This window comes from Neopsephotus bourkii, unplaced genomic scaffold, assembly GCF_033783945.1.
Source record: "Neopsephotus bourkii isolate Nb327-2 ecotype Australia unplaced genomic scaffold, CSIRO-AGI_Nbou_v1 NB_1634, whole genome shotgun sequence".
NCBI lineage: Eukaryota > Metazoa > Chordata > Aves > Psittaciformes > Psittacidae > Neopsephotus > Neopsephotus bourkii.
Window position 1 is genome coordinate 1,666,653 of NW_026902109.1, and position 13,015 is coordinate 1,679,667.

Below are 13,015 nucleotides of genomic sequence, written 5' to 3' on the forward strand. Positions count from 1 at the left end.
ATTCACAGATTCACCTGTAAGTCCTGAAAGGAATACCCAGAAGAAAAAAAAAAAAAAAAATCAGAGAGACTTCATACAGATATGGACTTGCCATGACATCTTAGCCCATTTTATTAGGGAAAAATCTTATATTGAAGAAAAATTAAATGTAGGTATTAATTGTAATCAAAAAAGAAATAGAGGCAAAACTGAACAACCTTCACTCAAAATCCATCTTGGACTTGCATTCTTGGAATTTGTTGTTAAACCTTTTTTTAGTTAAATTCCTGCATTCTTTGGAAACACACTACATCCACAAACCCCTTTGCTTTTCTCTAATGTGTATAATTCAAAACATTTACATTTCACCCACAAAGAAACATCATCAAGTCTTGCAAATGGTTTCTTTTTAAATGGACCTAAGCAAGTCCTGAGCACCCTCAGCTTTCTGCAACACACATAGGCAGACTTCATCTTGCTTGCACTGCTGTAACTTGATCAGAAAATAACAAACCAAGAGAGAGTACCTAACACAACACAACCCCCCCAGCAGCACACCTGCAGGCCAAAACACCTCAGTGCTTGTGCCACTTTATATTTCCACAGAAATAAAGAGCAACAAGTGTCCTAGACTTGAGGTGGTCCTCTCTCAAAAAGTCCAAAAATTAAATCTAAAACCAGATTCACCATATACACAGGTTTTTTTTTGTTTGTGATTTGTTTTGGGGTTTTCTGGTTTGTTTGGTTTGTTTTTCCCTCCATTCTTAAGCTATGGATGGAAACAGGACAACATTTAAATACAGAAATGTTCAACCCAGATTGAAAACGTAACTCGCTCAAATGACTTAAAATTCACATAAATTCTCTTGCATAACTTGTTAGGCAGTTGGGGTAACAAACCAGGGGTTTTGTGTTGGTGGTTGTGTTTTGGGTTGAGCTTTTTTCCTTGGATCAAGGAGGAGAAAGTAACCTCAAATGGTGAAAGCAAGAGACTGAAAAAACAAAAAAGGCATAGAACAAAAAACAGATTGCCAGCCTTAGAATACCCACACAGTAATGATAGAAAATAACTGATAAAGATCTTTAACTTATGCAAAACGCAGCTGGTAAGACAGTATTTCTACAGACTTTTCTCTTTGCTCTCAGATGACAGCTATGGACCAAGATCATCTCTCACAATAAAATATTGAAGTCTTCTTGGTACTGGTCATGCTGCTCACAAATGCATATTCTGGGAAGTTGAGTCCTAGCTTCTAAAGCACATGTGAAGACTCAAGCATTACCCTGACACCCTGGTTTTGATTATCTGAACAGATGTGCTATTTATTACCTACAAATAAAGACAGGACAGTACTATCCATTCACTAACGAACAGAGCAACTGGTGAGAAAAAAAATTCCCATAAAAATTAGATTTTATTTTATACCTAACAGTAGTTTACAATCCAATCCAGTGGAACAACTGAGAATTTTTTTTCTAATTTAAGAAGCAAATACATAGAACAAAAGCTCATGCGAACGGCCTTTTCTGTGTCTTTTCTGTGCCATCACTTGACTTTGCAAATTAATCCTATTTTGAGACATGCTACTAAAACAGTTGCATAAAAAGTAGTTTAAACTTTCTAACCAAGTCAATTCTAACCCTGTTTCCTCCACAAAAATAATTTACTGCCTAAGTAATACCCAGAATATTAACCTATAGGACAACAGGATCAACTTGTTAAATTTGTATACAAGCTTTCATTAGTTCATGATTCCAAGAAGGTGTTGCTGCTCTACTCCCGCCAAAAGTCAGAGTTTACTACTGATAGATTGTTTGACTACCCCTGTAACAGAAAGCTCAAGTACAGTCACAAAAACATTTGCAGTATTTTTCTTGTCTATAAGCTAGACCTTACAGGTTCATGGGACAAACCTTGATAGAAGGAATATCAACTAAGACACAGTGTGCTAAAAGATCACCTATTAAATGGAAGGGGAAAGTTGGAGCCAGAAAAACAAAACAAAACCCCAACAGAAAACAAAAAAACAGCACAAAACCTATTACCACCAAAACATCTCTGTGTTGTCATTTGTGTATATTTAGATATCCGACAGAGAATCAATAGTATGAAGGCTAATTAATCAGATTGACTGACAACGGAAATAGATGCAAATATAGTCATTTTATGCACTGGAATTATTTGCATTAAATTTTAGATGATACTACAAATAAAGCTCAGGTTGTACTACTGATACTATCCAGAACACCAACTGCAAATCTGTTATAACATTTAATAAATAACACACATTCCCCAGCAGAGCAGCATTAGGAGCCTTTCCGGCAAGCACCTGAAGAGCAAATACTTCAATGTAACACTTAGAAAATTAGTTAACATGAAACCCCTACCTTTTGTCAGTGGTTCCAGAAAATAGCTATTTCACCAGAGAAATGCAGAGTCAGGTCAACATTTCAGAATGGTGCCATTCCTAGCACTTTGTCTCTACCTCTCCCCTTCAGCATGCTGTGCCTTCCACCATCAGATAATTCCCATTTAAAGCATAGCAAGAGGAACACTGTGTCTAAAGCATTTAAGACAATTCACACTGTTTTCCTCATCTCTATCCTTGCTGTGGCTTTCCTCCTCATCTTTAATTGCCAGCTATAATTTTATACACTACAACTTAAACTGGATAGACAATGCTTTCTTATCAGCTCCAAACAGAGAAGAAAAGGCTAGAAGGGAACACTACTTTAATCAGTTTGGACAGCCCCTGCAAACCATAGTAAAGAATGTTCTAGCTAGACCCATGGTGGTATTTGCTGAAATCTGTATAATTTTGATTTAAAAGCATCAAGTAATTATCTCATCTTCAAGCTGTTTTTCAAATACTTCTTTCTTCCTATCTGTTTCTATTCTGTATTTGTCTGACTTCAGCCTCCTACTGAGGATCTTGTCATGATCCTTTCTGTCATTCCAGGCTGCCTCCAGTTATCAAGCATCTTATTCAGTCTCTGCAGCTCCCCAGTTCTCTTCACTAAGCTGTCAGGCAAGAGTCATCTCCTTGGAAACTTATGCTCCAAGGACATTCAATCACTATTAACTGCCCTAAAACAACATTCTAAGTGACCAAACTGAAAAAAATTAACACACGTGCTTCTTCATATAACTTTCATAGAAATGCACACTAAAGACAACTGTCTTCCTTGAATCAAACAGATAAATAAAAAAATGACATAAACAAACCTACAGGAAATCTCACCTTTCAATCCTGGATGGATCTGGCTTCTAGTAACAACTCCAGATGAATATACTATATCCCTTCTGCTTCTCTGAGCAATCTTCTTCCACAGCTTCCTCGGTTCTGACTTGCTAGCTGGACCTTCTTCTACACATGTGCAGAAGAAGCCAGTGCATATCCATAGAGTATCTTACAGCTTTTACTCCCTCTCCACAGTATTTGCTGTGTTACTTTTAGTTCTGAAGTCAGTAAGAAGACCATGCGTCAGCTCTGTGAAAGAGAAAGTCAGAATAAGCCAGGGTATATGGACACAGAATAGGATGGTCAACTTCACAGATCCTGATCACACTGCCAGAGTGACAATAAAACATCCAAAGCTGAAACGATCAGAAGAGTAGCTTGAAGGAATAAGACAAAAAGTGTTTCAAAAGCATGAAAAGCATCAGAAAAGAGAATAATATTCAAAGAGAAATCAAGATCCGGTATCAGATATGCAATTAAGTTGGTTACAGAAGAGATGCCCAGTGCAGAATTTGTTAGCCTGAGCCATTCCAAGCCAAGTACCTTGTAAAACACTCATTAAAGGTCAAATGAAGGACTTCACCCGTATTCTCGCCCAACCATGTCTTTTTTTCTAGACATTTTAAACTAGCAGCAAGCCAATCCTTGCAATTCTTCTAGAAAAAGAGTTCTGCTTGGTGCATTGTTCTTCAGACATGGGGGGGGGGAGAAGGCAAAACCAAACCAAAACTAAACTCTTACTAGTTTTCATTAACTAAAAACTTAAAACCATGTGGTTTATCAGTAAATCCCAACTGATACTTAAACAGATGTCCAACAGCATCATCAGAATATAGAAAACACGAAAGGAATATTTCTTGTACATTCTCATCAGAAGTGCACTGTAAATAGGGTAAAGATAATTTTGTGGAAGCATTTAAAAAATACTAAAGAAAACAGTAAATGTGAGAATTGTTCTGTTTCGATATTACTCTTTGTAATGAAGCTGGTAATAAAAACATGAAAATTAGTTAAAATGTCTTTAAAATATTTAAAAAATGCATCTTGAAATAGTAATGATTTAATCCAGGATAAACTAAGCGAAATGTACCTTAACACATCTTTAACATCCAACTAATGCACAGCTGACAATTTCTACTGAGCCACAGTTCTTCACCCACATAACACAGGCAGATGGCACAGTAATGCACATCTGAAGTCTTACCAGACAAACAGGTGAACTTTAGCCATACTTCAAACCACCAGAAATGATTACAGAAAAGTTGAGGATGAATTAACATAGACTCAGTGTGTCAAGTGAGGCCAATGACATTTACACATTATGTCTTCTTCGCCTGCAGACCATATGCAAGAGTTACCACAACTTGCAGTTTCTTTTATATAACACTATGACCTGAGTGCTATTTATTTCCATATCAGGGCACTACCACATGAGGCACAGCTCAGACAGAAAGCAGCAGCCCCCCAGGACAAGGGGGAATGGCTTTAAGCTGACAGAGGGGAGATTTAGATTAGACATGAGGAAAACTTTCTTTGGTATGGGGATGGTGAGACACTGGAACAGGTTGCCCAGAGCTGTGGCTGCCCCATCCCTGGAAGTGTTCAAGGACAGGCTGGATGGGGCTTTGAGCAACCTGGTCTAGTTGAAGATGTCCCTGCCCATGATAGGGTAGTTTGAACTAGATGATCTTTAAGGTCCCTTCTAACCCAAACCACTGTGTGATGACCCTAAAATAATGGGCTTTGCCAGTCTGGGTAGCTGCAGTGGGCACAGATGCCTTGAGCTGAACAGCAGAGAGCTGCTGTACAAGCAAATGCAGAAGCAGAGGATGAACTGGGCCAATGAGTCTATTTTTTCAATCACTTTTAAGGAAAAAAAAAATTTGCAACACTTTTCATAGATAAGTAAGAAAAAAACGTGGCCTAAATGGAGAGAAAACTGCAGTGCAATGGCTGAAAACCTTAGGAACACAATCTATAATGAGTTTTGCTGGTAGGGAAGAACAGCAGAACAGTAGAGCTCCTTTAACCATGGAAGGAAATCACCCCTGAAAAAACTATTCAGGTTCCAAATCACTTTAAATCCACAGATATGCAGGAAATCATGCCTGAACCAAGTATTCAGCTTCCAAATTACTTTAGATCCACAAATATGCTAGAACTGCTATAAACCTTCAGCAGCTACTAGGAATTAGGTCTTTAAACTCATCTCTATGACAAAGAACTAAAATGCTTATTTAAGGAGCTGGTGTTGAAGAAAAATAATCCCTACTTGTTTGATGCAAAGAAAATTGGAGCCACTTGAATAACATACAATATTCCTCAACTACTGTTCATATGTTTAAAAATACTAATAATCATGAAGATCAACAACAGCTCATCAGAAAACTGATCCTGCTCCTAAATTTATTCAGCAGTATGTAATAAACTTTTCCAATGCTTTTTAAACAAAATTATCCACAGAAAGATACAGTAAAAGAAGATTTAAGAAATGAGGTCTCACAGTGCTGAAAACATCAGATTTACAGCTACTGGTGCAATCTTAGTTTAGCTCTGATGCATACATTTATCATGAAACCATCCGGAATCGTGTTCCTTTACTCCAGAAGGCTCCTGCCCTAGGCTCAATGCCAAAGAGCAAAGAAAAAAGTAGTGGTACATCCAAAACTTCTGAGTGTTTGAATGCCTAACTTAAAAAACTTTGATTATAGCCTTTGAACAAAATGTGCACATACCTATACAGGCATGTATCAACTCTGTGTCAAATGTTTTGCAGTTCAAAGAGACAGCTTCCTCCTGAAAAAGACTGACTCTCCAAGACTCACTTTCCATCAAAAATATTCACCAACATCCTCCTCTGGTTATCAGTGCTATGAAAAAGAAAAACCACCGTGAATTTGCACAGAACCTTTTCTCCAGGCAAGTGACGTTTAGCCCACTGTTCCTTCACATCTCTGGCAACCTTCTCAAGCATGCTAACATTAATAAAAACATTTAAGGTAAAAATTCTTAGAAATATGTCAAGGACTGGGGAAGAAAGTCAGCATTTGAAAGAAAAATCCATTAAAAGAAATGAAAAACAAGATTTAAATCAATTATGATCCTCAAATTGCAGGACAACAAAATTGCCTTTTAAATTTGCCTGTAAAAAGAAAAACAAACATAATGGAAAGAATTAGGAGAAACAGAGACCTTCCCAGTAGGTTTCCTGACCCAAACTATCTGAAAGTTTCTTTTAAATTTAACAAACATACGTAAGATTGAGAAATTCAATTACTTTTTCCACGAACACTGGCTTCTAGGCATTTTCTCTACTGAAATCCACAGGCAGACATCTGTTTTCCTGAGATGTATGTCCATGCACATGTGTGTGAGGGAGGAAAAGAAGGCTATAACATTAAAGGTATTTGCTCAAAAAAAATTTCTTCTCTATTTTCACCCACCAGGCTTCCCTGTCTGTAGGCTCAGAGGTTTTGGTTCAGCAGAACAGTGGTCAAGAAACTCCTTAAGTACTCACCCTAGAGCAGTAAGTTTAAGCAAGAAAGAAAAGAGTAAATCAGGCTACAAAGTTCAAAGGTTCAGAAGTTTTCAGAAGAGCAATTGCTTAAGGGATCACATCAGTAAAGAGGAGAATGATGCTAGAAGCTCAGTCTTTGACAGTGAAAGGGTAACATAATGGTAGTGCAATCACAATTACAAAAGGGCTGGGAGCCTGTTTTCAGCTGACATAAATGCAACAGCTACTTGACTGCACATCTGGCAGGTATTTACTACCTCATTTTAATATTTGTTACCAGCAGTAATTCATTAGCTCATTTCTTTAACAAAGTACCTGGTTATCTTATACAGCAATAATCTATAAAAGACAGAAAACTAAAAGATATCTGGATATCTCGAAATCCTAGCACAACAAATCTAAAACTGAATTTATAACCATCCGCACTATGGACTCCACCAATGTCCTGGGATTGAGGACGCTCAATCTCCTGTCTCTTTGGGGGAAACAATGAGAATTTGTCAATCTTACAATAAGTTTTAGATCCACTGCTAAACTTTCCAGAGATCTAAGCAGAGTTTCATGTAATGAACTAAGTCCAGAAGGGACTTAATTTATTAAGCAATAAATTACAACCTGACAGATCCTTTCATATTTCTACCAAATACAAGATACAAAGGGCTTCAGTTAATTATTAAGGATTGCTGAAATCATGTGAAGTATCAGAGAAATCAAAGGTAGGGTTATCCTTCCTAAGAGGGAGAATAAAAAAATTAACAAAATCACTTGATGGCACTGGGGGGTGTGGGGTGGGAAAGTTGGTAGAAATCATGCCTGTGCTTAACTTAAACACTATAAACTTTGCAGAGTGGGGTTCCCAAAATATAAATTGAGTGATGCTAATGTATGGGAAATACATGCGTCCAGCTATAGTTGGACCCTAGTAAATACAGTATCGAATGTTTCATTACATGCATATAAATTAATATTACACATATTAATTAGAATAATTTTAACTAGTGCTTACATTACAAAACTACTACATAAATTAAAACCAGCCTGAAACCAAATTAAAATTCTGAAATTTAAGAATGGCAATTTTCCAGGTTCAAAGAGCATGTTTCCTAACAACTGGCTAAAAGTATACAAAATAAAATGTAGTTCAGACATCAGAAGTTACTTTTTCTTATACATAGTTAGCTATTTTAATGAGGATGTTTCCTATGGGAAGATGTACTGTAACTTGAGCAGTTTTTAAGTAAAAGGCTAATGAATACAAAGTACGAAAAACAACCCTATACTGGTAGAGACAAATGATCTCATTAAGGTTGGTGACACTCCCGGATTCAGTTATAACAGAACTGCACACCTCAGTACTTCAGCAACCTTTAATTGATTTATTTTCCCAGGCATTATCAACTGTTAAAAGGAATGAAAGTTTCATAATGTGAATGCATAAAACTCATTTGAGGAGAAATCCAGGGTTGTTTTCAAATCAGGAAAACAAAACTTTATGACTTTCTGAGGACAGAACAAGCCATTATTGTCCCGCTTAGAAATATAATGTTAACATGAAAAATAAACAAAGCCTCTAACGTTAAGATGGACCCGTCCAGATGATTTCCTTATAGTCAGCCTCCCAAAACTGTCTGAAAGATACTTGAACACGTACCAAAAAGCCAAAGTTGATGAGAACAACTAGGCTAATTAACTTTTCAAATAGGGAAGATCAAACTAAACAAGGAAGAAATGTAAACAACGTATGCGCACAACTCTCTGTCCAGTCACTCCATCTTCCCAGGCAGAGCCTTGCTTCCATGCAATTTCATGACCTGTGGGAAGTGAACTCTGCTCACTCTTCTTTAGAGCTCAGGAAACTCTCACACCTCCACGCTACGTTTACAGGCAGCTAGCTTCACTAAGCAAAAAGGAAGAGAACTGAGGCCACTCCTGATGCCAAGAAGCATAACCTATTTCCAGCTAAGATTCAACCCAATCCTAGGAAAAATTCCTTAAGGTTAGCATGACTGGGTAAAGATATGACAGGTGGAGACTGAACAGATTTACACAGGGAGCTCTGAAGTAGTCTTCAGTTTGTGCTTGAACGTGAATATCTGAAGCCTGAGCTCCTGAACAAACCTCATCTGAGGCTTGAAAGTGCAACACTGCTCCCTCTAACATCACACTAGTATTGGCAATGCAGGTTTGATGATAGAACAAAGAGTAGCAGCTACAGGGGAAAACAACATTTTCAGTGAGCAGTGTTTTCTGACTCAATTTTTGTATCTCCTATTTGTTCTCCTCTCCAAGTGTATGTTCTGGCAAGAAAACTTCTTTCCCAGAATGCTCCTTGCATCTCATTACTAATACATCTGCTTCATGCCAAGTCTTTTTTCATCCTAATGCAAAATTCTTCATTAACTGAAAATGCCAAATGATCTATTTTTCTTTAGAGGTGAGCCAAATCTGCATACTTGATTTCTTAATTAACAATATCCATTTATACCAGCTACAGATTCCGATTTTTCCTACCATGATATGCTCTTCTTCATCAAAGACATTTAACTCTCCAAAGAATACAAAAAGGAATATATCTACTTATATATAAAGTACCATTCTGTGCAACTACGGCAATAGATTTTACCCCCCCCACACTTTTTTTTTTTACAACACACCAATAATAGGTGTATTTTCAGTAAATATAGCTGAAACAGTTAGCTAGGACTAATATATATTCTGAAATAAAACATTATGTTATTTCATCCATTTTAACTCTAAGACTAGAGCCAAGTTCTGTAACTACATCGATGGTCTACTCCTTGAAGCAGAATACTGTTCACAGGCCTGTTACACATGAGAATAATCTTCCTAACTTCCACACTTCTGAAAATAAATCCTACTGGCAACATTTTTGTCACAAAAACTCTAAAATTCCTCAAAACACACCGTATATTATGAAACCTCTAAGTGAGGCAATGGTTCAAAGCCTGGCCCTAGCAGAGATATGAAAATCAGGCCTATTCTGTAAGCTTTTGAAAGTATCTGCTTACTTATCTTATCTGACAATTAATATTTTCTTCTTTGCACGACCAAAAGACATCCACAGAAAACACATCAGTACTAAAAAAGTAAACAAAAAAGAAAATACCACAGTGGATATCAGCAAGAAATTGACAAAGCTCTCTTAATATCAGCCTGACCATTTGGCTTCAAATATGGGATACACATAATAGATATTATATTATTCTTAATTATATTATACTTAATTCTCTTACTGTCAATCTCTTCTAGTGCCACCAAGACATATGTAATCAAATATATAATGTGTAACAGTACTAAAAACATAATGTGTTTTTATGTTGCCTTGAAGCAGGTATTAAATCAGACCAAAATAACCCGATCAGCCGATATATTTAAAAGTATTAAAGAGAAGAAGAAAGCTTTCTACAGCCCACTTTTCTCAGGATCTGCAGTCCTGATCTTCTCTTCTGTGTGTGACAGGAGACATTAGAAAAAAGTTACATGCCCCATGCCTGCTTAAAGTCATCTGTCACAGACATGTCCTTTAGATAAAGCAGGTAATGCCACCATCATTTATTCCATAGACTTATCAAGGTCTTCATAGTCTTTAAATGTTTAATGATCATGTGATTTTCCTCTAGACATATAGGGTACCCTTTAATGACAACCAACTCCAGTCAGCCTATTGAGTTATTTAAAACAGGAGCAGAAGATTTTCAGGTGTTTCAAAACATCCTACACCTGAATATCTACTCATATTTTAACCCAAGTCTATTGTACATCATCTGGTTTATATCTTAAAATTTCAGACATTTCTCTGAAGAATACTGAAATGCCTTATAGGATAAGCTTTGAGAAACTGATGAAGTAAGCTGAGTCAAATACCCATTTACAGACAAACCCAAATCAAGAGCTGTGAAGCCACATACACTCCTCAAGTAACATGAGAGAAGTCAGCTTCTCTTGTTTTTACTCAACAGAACTGCTTTCTGAGAAGTATACATTAGACATCTCATGGATTTTCTGCTCCACAAATAGGAACAAATTACAGTGTTTCCAAAGAGAACACACAGAGATATGGTTATGGCTTATATACATAAATATATATGCTTGTTTATGTAACCATATACCTATATCTTCTTGTTTTGTTATGCTACCTGACCATCTGAAAAACACTGAGACGAGTAAAAAGTTTTCAAGAACAACATGAAATGTACCACAAATATATTAATTATTTTCCCTGGTTTCCTTGTTTAAATGTACTGCATGACAGATTTTGTGTTCCACACGTAACACCAAAGACCATAGTTATGTCAGTTAAAGTTTCTATGGAAATCTAGAAGTTAGACTCCACAATTTTTATTATGTTTTCTTGGAATCTGAACTTTAACACTGTTCATACATTTTCTACTTCTAATTTAATTCAGAAAAAAAAAGGGTTTAACCTAGAGCCAGGATAAAAAAATAACAACCCACTTCAAAACAAATCCCAAAATTTAATTTCTTGCAAGCTCATATAAAGTTGCCTATAATGCTTTTTGATATATGAAACTTTTCATCCAAGTTGCAATGAATCAAAATAAATATTGGAATTTCCTGTAGGTAGCCCCAGAACCACCCCACATTTTGTGTTAACTTTGAAGGTTCTAAGTTTAGCTGTCAGTATGAGCAAGTAAACAAAATACTAAAGATTAATAAATACCTTGCTGTGCTTTTTCCAAGAAGAAACAGGTACTACATAATCTCCCATTTCTCAGCTGAGTCAGTGATGGCTGCTAAACAAAGCAGAGGCACACCACACTTGCCACACAGGGAAAACAAAGGATGTTATGCCTCTTCACAAGGTTGTTCTCTTCAGTTTAACAATTCTTTGACTTCCACACTATATTCAGTGTAACAACAAATGTGGGAGCTGTTTAAAGAACCAAACCTACTAGATCAAGCACCTGGTTTATCACATACATTTTTGACAACACTTGTGTTCAATCAGATTACAAACACTTTATAAAGTCAGCTGGGTGCTGAGAAACGGTTTACCCCTGACATATTTACCTTGAATTTTACTGATAAAACATTTCTGAAAGCCATAATCAAAGGTTATTGAAACCACCCTTAAGCATGGGTGGAAACAAAGAGTTTTTAAATAGTTCTTATTGTACCAGCAATTAACATATTCTATATTGAGTCTATTTACCAGGTTGAATCTAAAATTATACCAGTGCTATTAATGATTTGTCTGCTGCACAGACAACTTTACACTGCTCCCTGCCTTCAGGGAATCCTCTGCCTGGTGACTCCACATTTCAGATTCAGAAAGAGATTTCAGATATTTTTCTGGCATTTCTCCAGTATTAACTATGACACAGTTAATTCAGCAGAGAAATGACAGATTCCATATAGCTCCTGAGTAGGCGGGATTGACAGTACTTTACTAACAACCTCCATCTCCCTGCTTTTATTGCAAATAATTTTTATACATATTTTTCCTAATAAAACTTGATTTTGTCAACATATCCAGTGGGCATACAATACAGCTATTGTTGCTGGAAATGTCAGTACTTCAAATGTGATTCTTGATGTAGCTCTCATAGGATATTGAGAAATAGCCAAGTAAACTTATTCTTTGTATCTAAATGTCAGTTTAGGTATAAAAAAATTAAATATCATGAATAGAAGTATGTGCACCATATATCTGATGTGACAACTTCAATAAGACACAAAATTAAATCTCTTTCATATTTGACGATTGTACCTAACAGAGGAGGATGTCAACAGCTCCTCTATAAATTGAAATGTATATTACAGATAAAAATTATTTTGCAAGGTCCTTTTTTATTGTAACGATAAAACCTAAAAACATGATGAAATCAAAGACATATTAGAGTTTAAAATACAATAAACCAGAAACTATTTATATCCCTAGCACAGTGGATACTTTACAGCAAGACATAATCACTAAATAAAAATCTACCTTATATTAATAACGTAAGATCTGTATTCTTATGAACCAGACAGTTTTCAGCAACTCTCCTTCTCCCCACAAAAGTTAACAATGCCTTCAGTTATAGAAACCAAAATAATATTGGATGAAGGTTAGGGTCTTAGCATGAATAAATAATTGGCTATCAAGATACAAAACAAGGCAGAATTAAGTGCTCAGAGTTTTCACAGGGGAGTCAGCTTACCAGGGAAGTCTTGCAGACAGCCAAGCTAGGAGCTGTACTGCTCACATACTCATAATTAGTCAGGGAAAAGAGTGACCAGATGATAGCAAGGA

At 36.4% G+C, this 13,015-nt stretch overlaps 1 long non-coding RNA gene across 1 annotated transcript in view; it reads right to left on the reverse strand.

The window, feature by feature from the left end:
• The window catches only part of LOC133223299 (uncharacterized), a 312,054-nt gene that overhangs the window by 177,511 nt on the left and 121,528 nt on the right, over positions 1-13,015 (reverse strand). Inside the window, exon 2 of the long non-coding RNA XR_009728518.1 lies at positions 3,222-3,470. This is a non-coding gene — a long non-coding RNA (uncharacterized LOC133223299). The remainder of the gene's footprint in view (positions 1-3,221; positions 3,471-13,015) is intronic.